This window comes from Falco rusticolus, chromosome 11, assembly GCF_015220075.1.
Source record: "Falco rusticolus isolate bFalRus1 chromosome 11, bFalRus1.pri, whole genome shotgun sequence".
Classification (NCBI taxonomy): domain Eukaryota; kingdom Metazoa; phylum Chordata; class Aves; order Falconiformes; family Falconidae; genus Falco; species Falco rusticolus.
This window is the reverse complement of record NC_051197.1, coordinates 16,185,318-16,209,783: the sequence shown is the minus strand read 5'-3', so window position 1 is coordinate 16,209,783 and position 24,466 is coordinate 16,185,318. Positions and strand designations below refer to the sequence as shown.

At 40.1% G+C, this 24,466-nt stretch overlaps 1 protein-coding gene across 6 annotated transcripts in view; it reads left to right on the top strand.

The window, feature by feature from the left end:
- The first annotated feature begins 13,950 nt into the window (after positions 1 to 13,950).
- The window catches only part of TTLL7 (tubulin tyrosine ligase like 7), a 77,145-nt gene continuing 66,629 nt past the window's right edge, over positions 13,951 to 24,466 (top strand). For 2 of the 6 annotated variants that reach the window (XR_005106775.1, XM_037404508.1), the window contains exon 1: positions 13,951 to 14,081. The gene's annotated coding sequence lies outside the window, so the exon portion shown is untranslated. Of the gene's footprint in view, positions 14,082 to 21,758; positions 21,958 to 24,466 lie in introns of all 6 variants that reach the window. The other 4 variants (XM_037404502.1, XM_037404507.1, XM_037404503.1 and 1 more) reach the window with 3 other exon arrangements.

Below are 24,466 nucleotides of genomic sequence, written 5' to 3'. Positions count from 1 at the left end.
ATAACAGAAACAGGGACTTAGGGCTGGACGTTTGCATTCTCATTCACACCATTTACTAAACGTATGCCATATTAACCAGTTAAATTAACTGCAGAACATAGCGATGTAGTATAGATTATATATGCTAGGTATGTATATTTCTTTAGCATCCAGAGTATCAACCATTGTTCTAGCCCTAATCTTCAGTTTGCCTTAATTTTCTTACATAAAATCCTTTGATGCTGAAATGCCTCATACAAAAGCCGTTTGTCTTCTTTCTTTCAACACCGTTGTTTAAAAAATCAAATCATACAAACATGAAAAATGTTCTGCTGGATATGTTAGAATACTTTAGTAAACGGTGCAATCTAAAAAAATCAGATTTCATTTGTTTTGCTGATCTGTAAAAGATTTAAAAGAATAGCTATACTCTAAGAAAGTCAGCTCAGCAGTTTTAGAACTATACACATTTAATGATGTAGTTTCAGTGACTCACAGTGGGTTTTCATTCATTTTTCTACATATTTGTTGGGAACTATCAATTAGGAATATCCTAGAAGGCCAATCTTTTTCTCTGATAAAGCCTAAAACTCTGTAGCAGAGGTATAGTTCCCTCATGAAACTTGTCTATTTCACTCTACATAGACTCAGAACTGAAAATGAGAGGGTTGTTTCAGGACAGAAAAGATAAATTTCTGTTAGATCAAAGGCTCTCACGTGCTTTTAATGGAAATCACTTTTTCATAAGGTAATTACTTCTGGAGCCACATATCATTTCACTCCATAATCATTGCGATTTCTAGATGAGATAGCAGCATTTCTGTAGCAACTACAGCAGTTGTTTTCAATACACATTTGAAACAAGTCAGTGAATTTGAATTGTTACAAATCTTAATTTTCTTCCCTTGCATTTAAGGTGTGCCTGCATTGCAAGGGATTGATGTAAATAGATTGGTGGTTTTGCCCATCTGTACTGGTAATTCTTACTCGGAGTATGTAGGCTCTTCTCAGGTTCTGAGTATGTACCTGCCTTGGTTGTCATTCTCTTTATGTGGCCAGCCTGCCTTACCATTGCAGCAGTGCCTGTAAATTGCAGGGTTTGAATACTAGATTTGACTGCTCTTCCCCCAAATCTCAGATTCCTGCATCTTTGAATACCCTTGACAGCTTCCTTCTCTACTCCTAAACAGACTGATATATCTGGCATTTAACTCTCTGTTTTCCTTTTAGGTTGCTCCAGACTACTGGCACATTTCCTGCTCTCAGCTAACCCCTGCTCTGCCAGCGTGGGATGTTTTTCTAGCAGGTTGCTAACGTGCCAAGAACCATATGTATCTCTTTGTGAATATGTTATTTTCCAAATTTTACAGCTTCTGACCCAGAAACAGGAATATTCATCACTGCAGCATAATTTCAGACCTGCCAAGAATATATCAGTTTGTCATGTAGATGTGCTAAGGGAAGGGATTAAAGCAGAAGTACGGCAATTCCCCCTGCTCCCTGCACCAGCTACACAGAGAGCAATGAAGTACATCCTTGTGCTGGTAAGAGCAAATCTACTGATGCCCAGTTCATTTCTGCTGACCTCACGGAGTGGAGTGAAACATCTTGTTTCCACAATATCTAAGATTGCCAACCTCTGAATCTACAATGAACCTAGAGCAACTTGGCCAACAACTCACTCTGCCAGATCTCCTGAAAAATGTTCTTTGGTGCTCTCTGACTGTGAATCCAGAAGGAATCTGGAGCCTCAGGAAAGAGTTCTGCACACTGTGACTGTTGCAATTTTGAGGGACTTTTTAGTTCAAAGAAGGAGAGATCCTTAATTAAGAGTAACTTGGGCTTCCTTTGACATGACTAGGTACAGTTGAAGCAAGAAGCACCAAAGTAAGTTTACACCAGCAGCCAACACTTCATCACTGCCAGCCTTCCCTTCTTGGCATTAGATGTTTCCCATCTGAAGATAGCCACTGGTCAAAAAAACCCATGCAAACACAGAAGCAAAGGGTTTATATATTCCCTTATTGATTTTTAACTACACTTATTTCACCACAAACCTCTGAAGAGCCATGAAATTTCAAGGTGGGATTTTTTCTGATGTTTTACACATAAAGAACAGCTATGTTTGGGCTATGGCTTTTGCTGTCAGTATTGCCCCTTGACGAGATAGCTTTTGTCAATTTTTCTGTGGACGGTGGCTATATATTCATTCATAGGAGGTGGCAGGTGCTCTCTTGTGATCAATGTCCTGCTGAGTAAACATGTTTTTCACAGAGATAAACTACAGACTTCCTTAATGGGCAAATCCAGCTGTTCAGTTCTTGGCCTTTATCTCCTACAATCGTTTGGGAGAAGGAGTGTAGTCTTTTGCTATCAGCCGAGCAGCACTTTTTTCAGTTGCTTATAATTGTTCTGCAGATGATTCCATATTTGTAGAAGACACTGCCTGCAAATTTGTGATTCAGAAGAAATTGCTAATTACTGTTAAGGAAAGTTCCTACTGACCTGCCCCTGTAAGTGACTTTGTGATCCTGTTGTTGGTATCTGGCTGCCATCAGGCTCATTTTAAAAGTTTCTTTATCCACACTGGGAGAAGTCCTTTGCTTTTCTATGCAGATGTTCCAAATTTTTTGAATCCATGAAGACTGCTCAGCCTAAGAAAACCAAGATATTTTATATTACCTTGTTTTGCTGCGCTTCTGAATAGTTGTGTACAAAAATCAAGTAGAGAAAAAAAAACAAACCCAAAAAAATCAATTGCACATTTTGTTCTTGTATTTTTAGTAGTTCAGCAATGTATTTGGATTGCTGTACATGAACTATAGAAGGAATGAAACAAATCAAAATTGATGGTATGGAATGAAACTTAAATCAAAATTGATGGTATAGTTGTCTGACATTAGATTGTAGTCTAGTCATAGAGATTTGAATAGAAATACTGCTTGTGTAGTCAAAGTTACTGAAATGCATAGCTGTTTTATATAGTAATATATTTTATATAGTAAAACACTTTCAAGGTAGTTGACTTCATTACCTGCATGGTTACCATAATTTAAAAGTGATCAGTATTTATACTGATGTTTGTTTGTTCTTACTATATATTGAGACTGAATCACTTACCTTTTACAGAATAAAAAAGATTTAAAGCAAAAAGAAAAGAGCGGTGTTTTTTAATTTCTCTTTTTAGGCCTTTTCTACAGAGATCTCCAAGTTAATTACAGCTGTTAATTTGAAGTAGACTGAGCTCTATTAAATGTCTCAGTATGTATTTTTCTTCAGAATTAAAAATGCCCTTGATTCAATTTAGCCTAACTCACTTTGGAAGTGAAATAGGCTATGTTAAATGAAGGTCACTTTAATTCTAACTGCAAGAGTTCGCACAAAGAGTTCACCAGGCTTTTGTACATACTCTGCACTCAGTAAATTAGGAATGATGAGGACCAGTAGTCATATATCTAAATCTAAGCTTCACTGTATTCTGCTCAAATGCATGTCCTGTAAATTGTGTCCCACTGTCACATGTCACTGTATTGGTAAAGAAGTCTAGCTAAAAAGGTTTTTAACGCATAATCAGCTCTTAAGCTGTAATATCTTTAGTAGTGGTATCTAAAAATAGAAAAAAACAGTTGAGATGTTTTTCCTGGTTTATTATTTGTATCTAGAAGCATATTTTTTAAACAGAAAAAAACCCCACTTTCCTAAACCTGGAATTTTACCCATTTATCTTTCTACAACCTGTTGATTTTCTCTTAGGGTTACAGCACAGGTCCTAGAAATACTGGGAGTTGTACACATATGACTAATTGAAGGTAATACATCCCATTTGCTCTCATGGTTATTATTTCTTCTACACACACCATCTTTTTCTGCAAGTGTCCTTTGTTCTTAAGAAAACAGTCGTCCAAAGCAGAGGTGCCAGCAACATGCAGTTTGTTCATGGTTCAGACCCCTGGCGCTTGCAGTCAAATTAATACAAGCTTTTGGTTAACGTTCGGCTTCTCCCATCTGCTTTATTTGTGTTGTTATTCTTTGGTTATGATTTCAAGCTCTGCATGCTTTTCTGCTTCTAATATCTTTGTCTTATGCTATTTTAAGCTCTTGGTTATATCTAAGGTGACAGAGCACTCTAGTCCAACACTTATTCAAGTTCTAGTTTCTTGGCAAAGTCTAAAGTGCCTCATCTGGAGCCTGCTTCTCCCAGGAGTCTATTTCTGTGTTATTTGCTCCACTTTCTGTTGAAAACCAGTGGCTTTTTAAAGTCAGAAGGTGGTGGGGTTTTTTAATCCATGAATCTTCATTAGATCTTGCCCTAAGGAAGGCTAATTCCATGCTTTATCATAACACCTGTAACAGATAAAATTGTCTCCCCAGTCTTATAAACTACAAAATATTTTTAAACCTTCAGGTTCAAAGCCTATAACTTTCATATGCTTCATTTTTATTTAGAATATATTACTACTCAATTTTCTGTAACAGCTTCATGAATACCCTCCTTCGCTTGGATTGCTGAAAACTGTTAAATACGCCAAATGCATCAGCACTTGCTATTTTCAGAAGGAAAACCTCCTTCTGGTTGACTTGCTTTTAAATAACACTTACTGCTTCCAGATGTACATTGAAGTGTTCTTGCCTTCTTTTCCAGTAGTTTCTGGTATTTCCAGAGTTTGAGCTTTTAAATGCTCCAGTTTGTTCTCAATGTCTTTCTTTGATTTCTATTTATTGCTAGTGCCATGAATGAGGAGTCGTCCAGGCTTAGAGGATTACAGTAGATGTTCTTTAATCCTGTGCATCTTCAGTGCCTTTTCTTCACACTTACAAGCCACAAAACTAAACCTCTTAAAGAACATTTAGACCGGTAACCTTTAATTAAGAGAAAGAATAAGCAAAAAAATGTTTAGTATCATATTCATAGGTGTGAATCTATCAAAAAAAAAAGTGTAAGAAACAAACACTAAAAGCCACTTTGCATCTGAATAAAATCAGCCAAGAAACCAACTTAGAAAGTTTATTTAATATTTACAGATCTATTTTTGGTTTGTGTTCGACCGACAAAGCTAGAAGGAGAAATATCTATGGTGCTAGCCAAGAAGAACATATTAATCCTCAGCAACACAAAGAAGTGGATATTTTAAGTGGTTGTAATGCAAATGTCAACATAAAAGCTTTTTTCTCTCAGCTCCAGAATCTGAGAAGCCTTTGGCAGAATGTGCTTTGATATTAGTAGTATTTGATATTGATGTTCTGTATATTTGATAGATGCATGACTGATCCACCAAGAGAGAGAAATTGAATGTTTTCAAGCATTTTGTTTTTAATCTCATGAAACAGAGAACCTTGACTTCTACTTGCGTTTAGTCCAAGCCAGATTTATTTTAAACTCAGATTCACATTTGAAATGTTGAGCTATTTTCTAATAATAGTTGAAATAAATATAGTGCTTCCAGTGAAACTTTATTTTTTTTTAATCCATATTAAAAGATGGCAACCATGTGAAATACATTTTTTTCACAGGAATGTGAAAGACAGGGCTTTTTAATTGGTATTAAGTATTACCATTTTAATCATCACAGTTATATGAAAGAACTTCATTCATTCCACTTTGTGCAAAGGGCAGGTCCATTCCCAAGTAATATATTAACCAATAAATGTCTACATATAAAAATTACCCTCAAGCATTTTTTGTTTCCAATGCTGTAATTTCTTTCAAATAATTTCTGGTAAAGACAATTAATCAGGATCTCTAACAGAGGATGTATAGAAGTCTGACCGTGTTAGGCATAATGCCTGCACTTACTTGTTATGCCCAAGTGCAACATTGTAACTCAGAGGTGATGGGGTTTTGTGTGTAGATCACTTGAAACAGCTGCTTTTTGTCCTTGATATCTTTTCTCAGAAATCTTCCCTTCTGTCTACTTCATTGATCACAATAAAAAAATCCTGTTATTTAACCATAATTTTCTTTTGTTCCACCTAGTTTTCTTTATAGTGCTACAATTAAAAAAATACATAGATTTCCATTCCTCTCCAAGTAATGTCATTTTCTGTACCCTGAAGACTTAATATGCCTCTGCTTTTTCCTGCTTTTCTATCCCTTTTGGCCTCCCTTCATTCCCTCTCCCACCCTGTTCTATTTACTTGGTCTTTCCCTTTGCTGTACTGCAAACATACTACCAGAATCGTTATTTTGTAAGCATTCACAAAGTTAAGGAAAGTCAGCAGCACACTTTGGTGGTGTTTAGCATCCCTTGCTTCATCCATATAATTGGGACATTAGATCTTACCTTCGCTAATAGGGTTGAACATAAAGATTCAGGCATGCCTCAGTCAGCTGAGGCCCTACCTGGCTGTTACAGAAAAGACACACCACAGGTGAGATTTCTAGTGCCCTGAGCTCAGACGTGCAGGGGCTAAGGCCACACAAGCCACTGTTGAAGAGATTTTTTTTTTTTATGAAGTCTCGAATGAAATCTTGCTTTGTTCATACTTGAATAAAGTTCTGCCATCAGTGAGATCAGGATGTTACCTGCAACACTGGGACTAGGTTGGTTTTCTATTTTCACAGCTGTTACTTCTTACAAATCATCCTAAAGAAAATACTTTGCTTACATGCTCTTTTTCATTTCTGCTATAACATTCAATCACTTCATTGCAAAGAGAAGAGTATAATTAGCCATATCCATTCTCTCAAGCTTAGCATAGGATGGTAGACTGAATGAGCACAAAAGACATGTTAGAAATGGTTCTCCTGGTTAAATAATTTATTTCTGTAATTTTTTAGGAGCGATAAATGCAGGTTACATTGCTCTCCTACAGTTAAAAGCACTTTCCATACGGAGGGCAGGGGAGGGTATTTCCTTTCTACCCACTACCTGTTTGAAGGGGGAACTATATGGTCTTTATAATGATCCTTTAACATGGAAATATTATTAATACAGTCAATACCAATGTTTATCATTTATGCAATGCTTTTTCATTCGTAAGTCTCAGGGTGAGACAGCCAGATGAAGTCAGAGGCTTCTGAAAGGTTCTGTGGTGTTGGAGGGTGGCAGTCCCATAGCAGTTGGGATTTCAAGAGTGGAGAGAGGAGACAGGCCGGAGGAGGTTCAGGCAGAGCAGGAAACCCCTCGGGGAGGGTGGCTTCACCCTGCTGTGGGGAGGAGGGCATGGTAACTGGTGAAGGAATGAAATAGCGCAGGACAGAAGAGAAGAGGGTTTGAAAATTGGTAAAGGGAGGTAAACAAAGCCAGGAGAATTGGAGCACATACATGTGCAGAGAAAGGAAAATAGGTAAAATCATTATGGAAAAGAACAGGTAGAACTTTCCTCATTCAACAGGAAAATATGCAACGTGGTCTTTTAAGAAAGAAAATAGTAGGGGAAGTAACCTATTTCATTTGGAGAGAAAAACTGTTGCTTATGACTAGGAGAACCTGTGATTTTGTTACAATCTCGGCAACACACGCGTGGTCCAGGATCATCCCTGCCTGTGTGCCTGCTCCATGTGTGGAGCTCTCTGCTCCCTGATGGCTCTGAGTGGAATAATTTGAAGACTTCTGGTCTGGAGACAGTCTTTTCATATATGTTTGGACAGCTGCATCACAATGGGGGCCTAATGTTGAATGAGGTCTCTGTTTTCTGCCATAATTGAAATAATAAATCATAATCACTCAATAACATTGTCACTATCACTTCTTGGACATAAAAATCCCACGAGACCATAAGGAAATGCACATCATGTTAATATTGTCTATTGCAGTCACAGAAATTACAACCCATAGTCTGAACCAAATTAAAAAACCGTCATGTCAATGCAAAGGATAATTGTAGCAGTCTTTTGTTTCTTTGCTACAACAAGTAATTGTGAAGAATTGGAAGGACTCTTTTACCCCAGGCTGTGTGTTTCTCCATAGGCAGGGTGCTCTGCAAAGCTCCTTGCCTTTTTGTGATTCTGGAGACTACAGCACAGACAGGACAGGCGCCCTTAAATCTCTCTGGTTTATCCAGACCAACCTCTGTAAACATCAGTGGAACAACAACATGTGATCTTCAAAAAGCTGAGGAAAAACCAGGTCATTTTGGGATGGACAGATCCTGTGTACCCATACCTGTATGAGGAGGAATATGTTTTTGCAAAGACTTATTTTGCACATTTCTTCTTGCTGCCTCCTGACACACCGCATCCTTGTAATATAAATCTGAACTCTTAAAGATTCATTTAATTTGTGGAAGACCCTCACTGTTGTCCAGACACAGTAAGTACTTCCATTCAGTGCCTTCCTATGTCCTGTATTTCTTGCATGCGGAGCTGTCCTATCTAAGTAGATACTGATGCTGCGCTACTTAGTGTAATATGGCACAAAATCAGATTTGGTAGGTTTTACTACCTGTTGCAAGAGAGACTGCTATAATTCTAGATTTAACTGTTCCCATAAATGCAAATGAATAGTCCTTGTCTCCATTACAATAACTTCCACTTTCTCTGCAGAAGTATCTTGCCACTTCTATCACTCATGTCCTCTGCTGTGACATCCCAGTTTGAGTGGGTGAAAAACCGTGTGTGCTGACTTCAGGCTGTCCTCCTTGCCAGGGTAACAGGCACTGCAAGAAACTCAACTGCACTGTAGAGGCACCTGAGCATCTGACACTATGTGTATGAGTAAGCAAGCCCCGACGGATCAGAATTCAGTACATGTAGTTAGATTTTTTTGCATTATACATCCTACTGCCTCTTGTAGTACTGGTATTAGGAAGATTTTTTCCTCATGTAATGAAATTTCTTTATCTTGCTGCCCTGGAGAAGTTAGTATTGATTCTAATATCATCTCACTATGTTGGTTTCTCTCAAACACCCATCTAGTAATGAGATGACTAGGGAAATATTTCATCCCTTCTTTACTGTACCACATGGTACAGATACATCTATGATGCCTTTGTAAAGAAGATTATTTCTCTTTTATAGTAATTATGTTGCAATACATCAAACGAACTGATAACTTCAGACTTATTTCAATGAACCCGTATGAAACAATTTTCAGTTACACCTGGTAAGGTGTGGATTAAACAGATACTGAGAACTTTCATACTGTGAAAGGACACATTAACTACATGAGAAACAGCGTAACTTTGGTGGGGAAGAAGTCTCCCTTGTTCCAACTTTCCTCAGAGGTTCCTGACCATAGTGCTTAAATAATGGTTTAATTCCTATGTCCAACGGCAAAGGAGGAGTGGCTCACATCCCTCTACGTGGGCCTGCAGGCTGGCAATAGCATAGGTAGCCTTTAGCAACACTGTATGATCCTACCCTTGTTTGTGAATATTTATGAGAACTGTTTTTATTTCCTGGATGACCACATTAACTTACTTGACCAGCAGATATAAATTTCCACTTTCCTTCAGCTTATGCCTCATTTGGTCTTACTGCCTCATACAGTGGAACTTTTCTATTTTTTTTTAAACTGGCTTGATGGCTGCTCAACCGAAAGAAACTCCTCTCCAAACTGCTGAAGTTCTGGGATGCCCTTTGTCTTAAATGGGGGCAGACAGCAGATGGGAACTCAAAGATATTATTTGAAAAAAGCCCTCCAAGCTTTGATTAATAAACAGATAAACTCTGAAATGATATTTTATGTAGTTAAAAATAGAAGTGCTCATATATAAAAGCTGTTCAAAACCAGGCCTGAACCAAAGGGGGCCCATTAAGCTTGAGAGTAATTGACTGTAGTCTACGGATACCCTTGGTGTTACGGTATCTGCTTACATCAGTACTGAATTTCATCCAGAGCATGTTTGGAGTGATGAGGACTATAAAAAGTTATTGTATATGAAATCTGCGTTATGTCAATATCATACTGCTACAGCTTGTAAATTCACATTGATCTGTATAATAAAAGATGTTTACAGGAGTAATGAATTCAATCAAGTACATGTTTACTGATATATAAAAAGAAATAGCAAACCATCTTGCCGGGCATTTGATTTCCAGGAGATAATCCCAGACACTACTCTGAAGATTAGAGAGATGGGAGATAAGAAGCTGTGACAGGCTGGCAGTATCTGCCTGAAACACCATCCCCTATTAGCAGGTGTTGGTGCTGCTGGGAAGCTGTTGCATGGATTTTGCTAATGGACTGAGCAGATGGCTTATAAAAGAAATGGGTGTTGCTTTTGGAAGCAAAAAAATATGTATGGGCTGAGAAGTCTTGTAGCAAGAATCCTGAGGGAATATGAAGTATAGGGAGGGAACTTGAGCTGAACTTTGTTTCTTCATTGGTAATGTTTTCTAGTCAGATGCTTGGAAATGGGTGGGTTTTGACAGCACAAACTGTTTGGACATAATTTATGTTAAGTGGGAAAATGCACCTGTTCAGAAAAGCATAATTAACTACTTCGTAAACATATTCCAAGATGAATGTCTTGTAAACAGAACACACACTTGGAATAGCTAAGTTTCCTGTTATACAGCTACATGCTAGTTGAGTTCCAAAGCTTTTTGATTCTTCATGATTGTTACTTTCTGGTGTTTTGAAACACTGTCTTTTTGGCATTCACCAGCACGAATAGTTGCATGAAGATACAACCTGTTTCAACAGCAGAGGCAAAATGCAACTTCAAGTTTTCTGGACAATATCGGACTGTGCATCCTACTGCGGCTCTGTAAGCTGATGGCTCAGTGGACAGGAGAAATAGGTTTGCATTTCAAAGCCTTTTTTGTGGCTTTGTTCAAAGACTAATATTCTTGAGAAAATTTAATTATCCTTTTTGTAATTTGAAGAAATTATATTTACTGACTTTGAGATGGATTATACATATGCAGCATTACAGTGCTCATAATTATTCAGGGAGTATGTTACTAGTAACAGGAAAGGTGAAATAAGAACTGTGCTCAGATAAATAATCAACCTTTCTCTAAAAGATAGAATTGATATGATTTCCCCCATCATTTTTCTACTACAAAAATTTAAAGTCCTAAAGGTACACACAATCCCTGGGTGGAAAAACAAAAAAAAAAACCTAAGAAAAATCACAGAAACACGTGTTTTCTCAGAAATTACATTCTTCCTGATCTCTGGTTTTCTGTTGTGTCTATGTTTGTTTATTTGTGAAATTCATAAGATGATCTTCATGCCATAAAAGGTATTTTTATTGCTAGTTCTATTTACAGTAATTATCTAGGCACATCTGTTGTCTCAAATGCATCAATGTTCAATATTTAAACTAGCTCAATATTAAAAATAAAACTCTCTTTAATGCTCCTAATCAAGCATCTGTGTATTTAATACCCTGTTTTGGTTTCTCACTAAATTTTGTAAGCTCTAACATTTCAACATGGAGGTAAGGAGCACCATTTACTTCCAGTGATTCAGAATGTAGATCACATTTAAAAAAAGTAAATCTGATCTGGTTCTGGGAAACAATAACAAAAAGCACATTCTGGAAGAGATTAATGCCTCCTGCCTCCCAGGAATGGAAATGAGAAAAAGCATTTATGCTGTCGGCTCTGATCTTTGCTGGAAGGCTGTGTCATAGGTTGTGATTTCCCAGCTGAGACTGGCATCCATTTGCAGCAGTCCTCCTCTGGAAAGAGGAAGCATCAGCTGCACCTGGAAGGGAGGCTGTTTGAAAAAGCCTCCAGGAGCAGAGCAGGGCACAGACATATTGCCAAGCTCCAGGTTTGCCTGCGGAGTATAAAGCGACAGCTGGGTACAACCTCTCATCATGAACTCTCATTTGTGATTTGCCATTCTTCCTGCTATATAACATCAGTTGCTCAGCAGAGATGTGCACCTCAGACTTTGGGGTGTGGAGAGCTGGTTTAGGGTATGGAATGCGGACATACATACAGCTGAAACAAAGCAGGCAGGATCCGCTGTAGGCCTGAAGCGAGCTTTGACCTGGAGATAACACGCAATGCATGTAAACCTTGCAAATGGTTTCATCTGCAGTCAGTGGCACCGTTCCAAATGACTAACGGAAAGAAAATCAAACCTTTCCTTATGAGCATCCTGTAACATAGCTTTCTCACAGCTGTGAGAAAAATAAAGAATGCTTACATGGGGATGGGGACAAGCTTAGATCCCATTGCCTCTGTTTTAGCATGGGATTTCTAGCATTAAAATGTAGATCTGTTCGTATAAACTTACCTACACAAACTGGCATGTAAAGTTCTATGAGATTACATGTTTGTGGGCAGAAATTATACCTCTGCTGCTTCTTTTGACAAGCCTAACAAAGGTTTGAGTGGTAAATAAATGATAATTTATGCATATCAGTGAAAACCACAATGTAAACTGTAATCATACCCAATGAAAAATACCATGCCTGTAAAAAAACCTTCAACTTTAAAACCTACAAATCCATACCATGCGTAAGAAAATTCTGATATCTCTTTCAGACTCCCTAAAGGATTTTTCACATGGTTTTCTGTCCTTAACAAATCATTCTAGTATTTGCAAGAAGCTCACAATCTGTTCCCATTAAAATACCAGCTTACCTTCCAAGACATTAAAAGTAGAAAAAACCCCATAATGCTAACCAAGCAGTTACATTTTCAACCAAATTACATCATTTAACATTGTCAACACAAGATTTAACATTTCTGATGCAGTTCTTTCTGACCAAGGAAAAGAAAACTTTAAACTAAGCCTACTGAATATATTTATTTCTAACCGCCTTAGAGAAGCAGTCATTGAAATTCTCACAGAGGGCCTATTCCAGCCAAGAGGTTGTGCAGAAAAGGTTAGACTGAAATCGGTTTTAAAGGTATGTAGTAGTGAGGAACGTGCAATGTAAGAATGTAATAGTACAATAAAGTTGATTAATTGATAAAACAGAAGAAACCCCAAGCATTAGCAACCACAGTAAGTCAATAAAAGATTACAGCTAGCTCCATGGCAAACATAAATCAGCCCAAATCCAACACTGTGATTTCCCTTGCTTGCAAATCTGCCTCCTGACCTTGATAAACAGAGGGTACCACATTACCTACTGAGATAACGGATTAAATTTCAATCGGGCTTTTATTTATTAAAAAAAAACAACCACCATTTTTTTTAAAAAGAAAGTCTTTTATTCTTTTGATATTTTCTTTTAAATCTTTGACGTGTTTCTCCAATTTTTAAATCTTTATTACATTTATCTGATTAAGTCAAGCGCCTTGTGCTAGGGTGCAAAGCATCTCAGGGAAAGACCGAAACGGCTCTTTCAGAGCGGCGAACAGCAGGGAAAACACCGCCGTGAGGGCCGGGAAGGGGGAAAATGGTCTGAAAACGCGAATAAACCGCACGGGCCCAGGGGCTGCGGCGGGACCCGCCAGCGCCGCACTGTCCGCAAACCCCCGCCGGCGGCTCCGGCGGCCGCGCCCCCGCCGGGCCTCCCGCAACCCGCGGCCGCCCGCGCAGCCGGGGGGGTCCCCGCCGCCGCCGCCGCAGGCTCCGCGCACCTGGCGGCGACGCCCGGGCGGGGAGTGCCCGCCCCGCTCACGGCCGCCCTCCCGCCGCAGGGCTCCCGAGGCGCTTCCCCTCAGCCGGAGCCAGGCCCCGCCGTCCCCTGGCCCCGCGGCGGCCGGGCGGCGCGGGCTGTGCGGGGCCGAGGGGAGAAGGCGGCGGCCCCGGCCCTGAGGGGAGCGCGCCCCGCGCCGCCCGCCCGGGTGGGGGATGCGCCGCCCGCGCCGTTGCCAGGTCCTGCCGCTCGCGTCCTCGCGCAGGCAGACAGCGCGGGCCGCTCCCACCGCGAGCGGGGCGGGGGGAGACAGGCGGCTCGGGAGGGCTGGCCCCCGCCCCCGGTCAACCGGCCCCGCTCCGCGGACACCGCCCGCCTCCCCTCGGGCGCTCTCGTCGCACGTACCTGCGTGGGAGGGCCCAGCCGCCCCGCCCCGCCCGCCCGCCCGGCCGCCGGCGGTGCCCCCTCGCGGGGAATGGTATGTCCCAGCTCCCCGCCGTCGCCTCCCGCTCCTCCTCCCGCTAGTGCCCGGCTCGGATGCTGCCGCCCGGCAGAGCCCCGCCGCGCCGCCCGTGAGGCGCAGCACGCGCCGCCCGGCCTGGCCCCGCGGCACCTCCGCGCCGCCCGGGAGGACCGGAGCGCTCGAGGGCCTCCTGCCCCGACAGGTAACGGCCCGGGGGCGGCGGGCCCATCGCCCCCTCCCGCCCGCGCTTCGCCTTACCCGCGGCCCGCCGCCTCCCGCGCCCACGGGGGACAGGCTGCCGTCGGCTGGGAGCGCCGCCTCCGGGGAGCGCCGGCGGGGCCGCTGCCCGTCGTGATTCAGCACCGCCGCCCGCGAAGGAGTGCGGCGGGGAAGGGCAGCCCTGCACCAGGCCGGGGGCTGCGGGTGCCGGGCAGTGGGCAGGGGCGGGTTGGGCACCCGCGGGGGTGCGGGTCCCGCTCGGGCCGTGCTGGAGCGCGTTCTGCCGCCGGCCCGAGGCGATGCTCCGGGGGCGGGAGCGCAGGAGGGGCCGCCGGCCCCCGCCGCTTCTCGGGCGCGGGCTGCGGGAGGCGCTGCCCGCAGAATCGGGCCCGGCCCCGGGCGGCGGGGGCTGCGGCGGGGGCTGCGGCGCGGGTGCGGGCGGGACCGCGCGGGGATGGCGGCGGCGGGACCGCGCGGGGATGGCGGCAGCGGCCCCTCGGGCAGGGTCCTGAGGGCGGGGGCGGCCCCGCGCCTGTCGCGGTGCGGGGCGTGTGGAGCAGGAAGGCTGTTCAGGATTAAAGGTGTTAATTTTCTACACCCCCCACCACCCCCGCGTCCCCCCACCCCCCACCCCCAGCTCTGCATGCGAAGCCCATCATCCGTGCAGGTTGTACCTCGCGTACGGCCCGGTCTCTCCGGAGCCGGTTAGGGCTGAAATGGGATCGTCTGTCGGCAGTGGTACCCAGCGGAGGCTAAAATGTAGAACAAGTTAGATCTCTGGGGATGCGAGTCAAGTATTTTCCTGTGCTTTCTGCACTTAGTTGAAAGCCCGTAATCTCTGGGATCTTCTTGAATTTCTGCTATTGAAAACACATAATTGTAAGTGAAAGGGAAAAGCCAGGGATGCTGGAATTTGAACATACTGCTGAGCTCTGTGAAACTGATTTAAGGGCTTGATATTGATCGCCTTTGTACATTGCTTACGTATTTGCAGTTTGAGTACCAAAATTAGATTTTATTCCTTCTCAAAACCCAAAACCCCTAAACCAAACAAGCACACCCCCACACCCCACACCCTCCCCTCTGTTTCAGTATACTTTTCTGCCTAAATCCTTCATTAATTTTATGTACCAGGGTGTTAGTACCTGTCTTAATAATACCCAGAGAAATCCTGCTGGTTGCTTTCACAATTGAAGGACTAGAAGCACTTTTTTCTGTGGGAGTTGGTTGTCCCCCAAATTCTACAAAGTATCTCAAAATGTACAGTAATTTGGCATCAGTAGAAGCTTTTGTCCCTGTTTAAGTACTAGGATGTATTTTTTAATTGGAATAGGGTAGGTGTCAGTCCCACTTTGAAGAAAAAATGACAGAAGCAGTTGTTATGACAGGAGTTTTCCTATATGGTGAGTAAATATGACTGTAGTGACATATGGATGTATTATTTTGAAGCCAGATTCTCTGAAGACAAATGTAAAAATGTTTCAGAAAATTACATGAATTATTTCATCCAGAATGTGGCATTTCTTTTATAAGGAAAGAATGTGCTTTAACCTGTAGGTATCATAAGTATCGACAATATTGTGCAAGAAAGTCTAGAAAGATTGTTGTCAGGGTGTGGTATCTTTCTATATTTCTGATGGTTTGGATACATTCCACGTACTTCTAAAGGGATCTGCCCACCAGTTCGGGAGTGTTAGAAGAGGCCAGGAGACGAAGCCTGTCAGCAGTTACTCGGTAATTATTCCAGTAGTCTAGCAATCATTTTGGTAATCTGAGGCTCAGGTTTGCAATCAAATGAGGGTTTGTTCCCATGCCCTTCCAAAGCTGACAGTGTTAAATTGGCAGCATAGATTAAGCTGTGGACAAGTCTGAGGAACTGGGAGGCAAACTGGTCAACAAGCAGTTAGACATGAAACCATCTTGCATTCTTGTATATAGTCAGGATTTTTTCGAAGGTCTTTGTAATTCTGTATGTTGGTAATGAAAGCCATAGATATTTTTTTAAAGGTGAAATATGGCAGACTAATGTTGACTGCTGAATGTGCCTGCTCTGAATTGTCAGCATTAAGAAAGACTGAAATACAATTTCTTGATCTCCATTTGCGGATATTTATTACAAGTTTTAGAAACCTCTGTAGGAAACGTGTGGTAAATGAGTAATTTCTTGAACTTCCACATTTTCTAATGTTCTGACTTTTTTTTTTTCTTCTTTTTTTTTGCTCCCTATGTGTTAATGTTTTATTAAGGAGTATTTTTACATTTAATAGATACTTGCAGATGTATCATACAAATTGAGAATGCAGTATTAATTTAAGGATGGAAAAACTTAGAAAACCAAGAAAATTGGAATGAAAACATCTGAAATGGAAAAACTGATAACATTTCCCAAGCTACCTTCCATCTACTTTTATAAAGCTCCTGTCTTAACAAATGTGTATGCCAACATGTTGCAAGATGATTTTTTTATGTGTGTCACTAATGTTTTTTAGTTGTGTGCTATAATTTTATCAGTGTAAAGACTGCTTATTGAAACCAATGATGCTTATTTCTCATATATCTATAAGTTTCTTCAAACTTTTGGAAAATTTTGAGTTTTACTACTGCCTTGAAGTGTTGTGACTTTGGGGCCAATCCTAAATCATGAAGACACTGAATTGTATCTTTAGGCTTTGTATTGGTCTCTGAAGAAAAAGGTGAATGCATGTCAGTCTTTTACTTTTTTGATGAGGTATTTCCATTATCCAGAGTCGACCCAGTGACTCTGTAATGATCTGAGGGGGCAGGGAATAATTGTATTTTACTTAAAAGAGGGCTATAATTTATATGAAGATAACAGGAGTTCGTTTGTATGCGTTTGGAAAGATGCATACAAACTGTCAAGTTACAAAAATTCATTGCAGTTACCACAGCATACATATTGGAGGATACTAGCTGGATTTTGCTTTTCCCTGGTAAACTTTAGAATATTTAGCCTCAGATTCACTTTTATTTTCTACACACCTGGGAATTTAATTGGGGCCATTTGACTTCTTGTGGTAGGATTCAAATGGCCCTTATTAAGCATGTGGAAGCTCTTTAGAGCTCCATTAATGCTTACCTAAACCCCTGCCAGAATGGTACTTTGCAGCTACTCCTTTTGCAGACATTACGAGCTTCCTTCCAAGTTTACTGGAACCGATGAACCTTTTTAACATTAATATTTAAAATACTAATGTATTTTAAATTTAGAATGGAGTTCATTGATGTCTACTACACTGATGGGTAAAAGAATCATCTGTAATTGAGGATGGATACAGGAGAAAAAAAATGTTGTGACATACTGAATCAGTCAACCTTTAAATCTATTGGGTATTAGAGCAAATCTTCCAGTTTCACAGTAGCACCTCCCTTGGAGCCAGGAGCTCTTTCAGACCAGGAGGTTCCATAATGCCTTGATCTACAAGATACTCTTCTTCATGGTGGTGGATGAAGAAACCCACAGGTTCTGCAAGGGTTAGAGTCTTAGCTTTTTGCTTGTTCCCAATGTTCTTCCTTGCATTCTCTCTTAAATGTGCATACAGCTGTACAAACTAGTTTTAAAATACTACCACATTAATTTATACTCATTGGTTGACATTTTTGCTCTTGCCTTAATTTCCACATATCGGGAAACAAGCTCTAACGTAACAGACTATATTTTTGCTTTTGTGTTTTAAAGGACTAAATGAAGCGGGTGCAATCGTTCTTGCCCTCCATATCAGTTTTACTCACAATATAGGATCTGCAAAATGAAGAGCAACGTATGCATTTGTAACATTTCTTTTCCCAATGTTAAAAATATAAGTTTGAATAGTTTAAAATTTTTAAAATTCAGGCATTAATTTTAAAAATATCTTTGCTTCAAAGGCAATATTTAAGAATATAATTACATGTTTTTTGATGAGCATTCATTTCTGGGGACACAGAAACAGTACTGCCTTATGGAGAGCCCAAGTTAACAATAATGGAAGAATACAAAAAGATTCTGATTCTGATACATTCTGATTTAGGACTCACTTTTCACTTTCCTTTCTGTGGAGTGAGTGCCATGCCAATTCCCACTTATGCTTGTATTTGCTTTTGGAAGGGTTCCATATTGAAGTCTAATATGCACCACTGCTCAAATGCACCTTAGATGACTACATTACTGTTAATTGATAGAAAACCTGTCTGCCTAAAAGGATGGAAGTGCTTTACGCTGCAGTTCAGGAACCCCTTCTGGCCAGCAGTAGTAACAGTACTAACAGTCGCATAAGATGACAGATAAAATTAACTTTGTCATATATAATAAATGCTACAGAAAGAATTGAGTGGGGTGTGGGGTGTGGGCTTCAGTTAGACACAGTAATGTGTTGACAAGTTTATTTTCATCCTTGCTTAGTAGCAAAATGCTAAATATATTCTTCTTTGGTTACATTAAAGTATGTTTCCTTCCAACTTTGTCCTTGGGTTGACATGTGTTTGTTTTATTTTTAGCGTTTGAAAAGCAGCACAGTAATATCCCTATAGGGTGCAGTGGAAGCATTGGAGTATAGCATCAGAAAATGAAGTCAGATGCTTAATACTGAATTCATGTAGGTGAAGAAGCAAAGATCTAGATAGCACTAGATAGCATTTATGTTGGAAAAAAAAAAGTGGACTGACAGAGCAGAGGATTGTGAGATTTGATGGGAAAATTGCTCTTATTTGCTTGCTCAGAATGGAATTTTCTTGAAAAATACGGAATAGAACTATGCGATGGAAGCTTGCATTTTATTTGCATTTGTGGGTGGTTGTTGTGTATTTTGTGTCCACTGAACATGAAATTTCTGTGAATTTGTTGTATCATTTTGTTCTTCCAATCTTATCTTGGTGGTCTTGGGAATGGGAAAAATGTGGTAGAGGACTTTATATGAATTATTGATGGAAGAGATCTGAAAGATATGCAATTTATTCACCCAGGGAAAGAAACACTTTCTTTTATTACTTCTATTTTGTGTGGCTTTTTAGAGGGGTATAATATTAACCTAACTTTTTATTTTTATGTCATCCTGAAGTCTTTGAAAGACTAAATTACTAGTGAGCGTTAACAATTCGGCATTAAATTGAATAAAAGATTTTTTTGCTTAAAAGTGAACAAGAGTGATGTGAGAACATGGCTTTCGTACATTTTGTGCTGTTTTAACAATGGAAGCATTTGCTGAAAAGAATGTTTCTAAGGACGGTGAGGATATATTCAGTAAGAAAAATAAAGAGTTACTGCATGATGAGACAGGATTCAGTGCTGTTTCAGACTGTTGCAAGTCTTTAGTAGAGATGGGAATCCTGTAGGATATTGACCCAGAGCAGCATCCACAAGTGAAGAAATAGAAGAAAAGTGAACAATACAGAGTTAATTTGAAATTCTGGGCACCAGTTGAGAAATGATGTAGTTAATGACCCCAGGCAGTCACTTAAAAAAGCCTGCATATTACTTTCCTCTGTTGCCTCTAGGTACGAGAAAATATGAAAGGGCATTGTGGCCTTTCTGCCAAAAGCAACATTCAGGAATCCAAACACATATAGGAAGCAAGTCTTTGATATTTTCTGAGAAAATGAAATAAAATGTTATGAGAAATGAAAATAAAAAAGAAGATATTTTAATGAGTGGGTATTCAGGAATGTCTGATGCCGATAGTCAGCACTCCATTTAGTTTCATTGATAAAGAAGAAATACCTCTCAGTCAGTCATGGGACATGCATGCATGTTCCAGCTGTTTGAGGATGGTAGATTAATGGTCCAGTTGAGGCTGTCTCTGCAACAAATGGATGTAAGAAAATTGGAACCAAGACAGTATGAGGAGCTTGTGGGGAAATTGTGGGAAGAGATGTCAGGAGAGATGTCCTGATTCCACTCCCAGTTCTGTGCTTTCACAGGACATTGTGTCTCAGTTGGTTGCACTGAGTTTCTTCCTACAATTTCCCACTTTTTCAAAGTCCTTGAATTCACCTCTTCTTTGATTTTGGAAGATGTACCTTTCTAATCACGGCCCAAGTAGAGGCCTTAATCCTTGATGGGTTGCATTTTTTTGTTTGTTTGGTCATTTTTTGTTTGTCTTAAGTAGAGTGAAATTTTCATGCTGAACAACTTGGATGGGATTTGTCTCACTAAGTTTATATATCTACAATCCAGATACCTGTAGCAGCTGCTCACACTATTTGTAGGCTGTCTGTGAAGGCAGCCCAAGGAAACCAGCTCAAAATCTACATTGTAGGGCTCTACATTTATACAGATGAATCCACTGTTTTGTCTTTATATTTGAGGAACAAATGTGCTTGCTATGTCATCTTTGGGATTTCATTGCAGTGTTTTTCCCTGCTGATTTGTGTGAAAGGGGGAACCATACTTCTTATGAACTGGGAAAAATGGCAACAAACTGTTGCAGAGCTATTGAATTTTCAGGGCCTTATTTCATTGTACTTATGGTGCAAATATGCACGGTTTTTTTTATTTTCTATTTCACTTGAATGAGCAAACAAGGGAGACATTCTCTGTAGTTCAGAGAGAACATCGACTCTTACAATTTGTAGACTAAAGGGGGAAGAAGTAAGAGGAAATGTCTTTTATATGTATTGTAGCCTTTGCATGTTCGGCTCCCACCTTCATTCTACCTGTATATGTTCCTGAAGGATGGCACCACAGCTCATAGGAACTAAAAACACTTTATGTGACTATACCAGTCACGCTAGAATCTGGCTGTCTGCAATACCTTTGTCTTTGTAGGGCAGGTGTGACAGTAGTGGTGCAGCTGGTCTTGCCTGGCACATGCAATAGGCCTGACTGCTGTATAACTGACACAAGACAATGGAGTGTGGTTGATTTCTCCAGAGTTTTCTTCAGTTTTGTTTTGGTTTGTTTGTTTGTTTTTCCCCTGTGAGGAAAAATAATCCATTTGAACAAAAGAATATTTGAAACCTTTTATTGTCAGGTGGCCTCTGTGGTCCACAGTCCACCCTTATTAAAAGGTACTGAGCTGTCAGATCAGACCAATCTTTTCTTAATGAAAAAGAAAAATAATATGACAAAGATCTTGTGAAATGATGTCAGAAAACAATTTCTCATTGATATAAATTGACATTGTAAAACAAAAGAACCAAATTTAAGAAATGAGAATGGTTTCATAATGCTACAGAAAGAGTTATCCCAGGAAAAGAAGTAATATTTCTCTTTCCATCCCTTCACTTAAGATTTCATTTGGTTTAAAAATTGCTCTGTCAGTCCTGGCCTCACTGAAACCAAATAGGTTTGATTTCGAAACCCAAATCTCATTGGTCCAAGGCTGGAAGAGAATCATAACCATTTTTCATACAGTAAATTATGAACTATTCGTCTTCTTTAGCTTAACTTCTCTGCTACTATTTTATGTTATTCTGGTCCTGACCTCTTACTTCTACATTTAGAGAAATCATTGTTCTGGGTACAGTACCTCATGTCTCTGGTATAATTCCTTCCTAGTCACTGAGTCATTTTCTGTTTTTAGATTTGACTCTTCTTTAGCTTATTGTTATGACTAAATCCTACTGACTTTCTTCCCACGGTTCTTGTCACACTCTAAGTAAAGTGGGAAATAATGCATTCTTTCTTATAATGTGTCTTGCCTTTCTCTTTTCACTTAAAACACAGGGAGAAGGTACCTAGAAAGGGTTAAGAAAGATCTAAAAAGGGCTGGGGATAGGCTAAATGAGAAGGAGCTGCTGCTGCAGCATGTATGTCCCTGGTATACCAACACTGCCTGAAACTGTATCAGCTGTCAATTATTGAAAGAAAAATCTGTTTCCAGGGGGCTGACTCTTCAGATAGTTTCAGCAATGCAACACTAGCGGTAAGTGATATCATTTTGCTACTTGTACTGCAGAATTATTTTAAATCTGTTTCCATATCAGTGGGAGGTCCTGGTACGGCCGTTTATTCTGCAGTATGTAATCTTGTCAGTTAATTTCATGATCAATAACAATTTTGCACTCTTATCAGTAATTTGTATGCAGAATAACTGGTTATATCTTCCTGCCATATGCTGCTGCTAAGGTGGTTTTTTTTGGGCTGTGTTCTGCTCCCCCTACCCTCACCTTGCTCTGTATTGCAGCCTAGGTTAATTGAAATACATTGCCTTTAGTTTGAATGCTTATGCATTTTGTCCATAGCATGTATTTTGGAATGAGTCCTTTTTCCAGGATTCTTGGTCCTTTTCTCCATTTTTTTGCTCTTTCTCATCCATCCTTGAGCTCGCACTTTGTTGTTCCTTACAATAGATAACTAGATTCAGGAGCATTTTTTGAATACAGTAATTCTTGACCCATAGCTAGACAAAATATGCTTCTGGAGAAGAGCATGAAGCTTTTCCTGTGGCGATGTATCTATATATCAGCTGCACAATATTCCCTATTTCTGAACCTGTGAATCCTACAAGAGCTATGAAATATGAAGCGCTGTTTCTGGACGGCCAAGCAGTTCTGAAAGTGATCATTGAAGCTTGTAATCTTTGTCAAGAAAGGGAGAAATTCAGAGGCAACTCAGTTATTTTTAGTTGTAATCTACTGTGATGAAGGTTTGATTTAAATGGACTGTAGTTGGGACCTGGATGATACATGGGTTAGTCTTGTTACCAAATGAGTTTGTGTCTTAATTATATGCCTGAATGGTGCTACTGGCAGGGCTGTTCTGGAACTGAAACATTGTGATACAAGGTCCACAAAAGTCAATAGAAATGTCTATATTTACTGCACTGGGCTACACAGAAGGTCCTGTTACAGAGGGCTTGATCTCATTTATGGTACAGACTTGAGAAAAATTTTGTACTTTGTGTACATTTCTTCTGAATGATGCAACTAGGAAATTTCCTGGAGAGAATCTCTTTCTTTGAGCCATCAAAGCAGCATAGAAGTTGGGAAGAAGTTTCATATTTGTGTAATAATGTGCAGAGTCCTGGATCAATAACTAACTAGAATCCCAGTTTTTTCTCCATTTCTTTCTGTTTGGATTATTAATGGTCTTCTCCTTCATTCTCATCCGTACTAACATTTCGCGTTAAACATTTACTGAAAGAGTTGTTCTTCTGGTTAATAGGTATGTTGTAACTTTTCCATACCTTTTGTATTTATAAATGCTATTGGCTTGGCTTGGTGCATGTCTTTTTTCTATATCTGTGGTTATCAGGTAAATATGATACTCCCTGGCTACAAAAAATTCTTCTATAATATGAAGGGTGTGATGTGTCTGAGAGAGTCAGAAGCACAAAACAATGAACATTGTAATTTTCAGCCTAAGATAATATGATTATTAAAAGAAAGAGCATAGAGATCAGTTTTCAGTCCTGTTTTATTTTGGGTGGTGGTGGTGTGTATTGCTATTATATATAAGAAATAAATGTAGTTTTTTCTTTTGAATATTTGAAAACCTGTTAACTTTGCAGCCAGCATGTATTTGACTGTATAAGTTTATGCTTTTCTGCTTCATTAAGAATGCACCTTTAAAAAAATAGGAGATTAAGGCAAGGAAAAGTCAAATCAAGCCCTACTAAATGAATTGAATATTCTACTGCTCTAGCCTCTGGCTGAGGACTTTTTATTTAGTACATTTCTCAATCACAGCTCTTAATCAACACACAATGACTTTGTGTTTTTTGTTTGTTTGATTGGTTGGTTTTTTTTTCCCTTGGTTTTTAAAAACACACACTCCAGAGCCAATTGCTTTGAAGTGTTGCTTTTTGGGAGTTGACCAAGATGGATGAGGACAGGACTAAATGTGATATTGTTCCAAACTTGGAACTATGCTGCTGCTGTGATTAAAGTCATGAAGGCGAATACGCGTGCTTAGGGCAGTTATCACCTCAGATTTTGGAGTTATTTTCAACTACGTTAAAAGCTGAGATGCTATTGTCAGTATGGTCTCTGTAGCTCAGAGACAATGTATGATTACTCAATAAATAAACTGTTCAATACTACAGGGTTGCATCATTAATGCTGTACTTGTTCAGAAGGTACATTCTGATCCTATGAGTTCAAGCATATCCTGGAAAATTACTTTCTGGTAGGCTATTCTCATGCTTTCTTCTTTTAAGCACGAATTAAAGCTAGTGTATATGAAGTCTGATGCACTTTATTTTTCCTTCTTAGTTTTGGTATTCAAAGAATTCATTTTAGGGTCAATATTTCAAGCATGTTATTTTTCTAGGCTTTCTGACTACATTCTGTATTTCTTTACAGGTGAGCAGCATATACGCAAAATATTCCTGTAGTAGGATAGTGGAATCTCATTTCATTACTGATGAGGATAATGGCTCTATTTAGATCCCCTACAATAATAGATAAAAATAGCGTGACACAGAGGGTTTG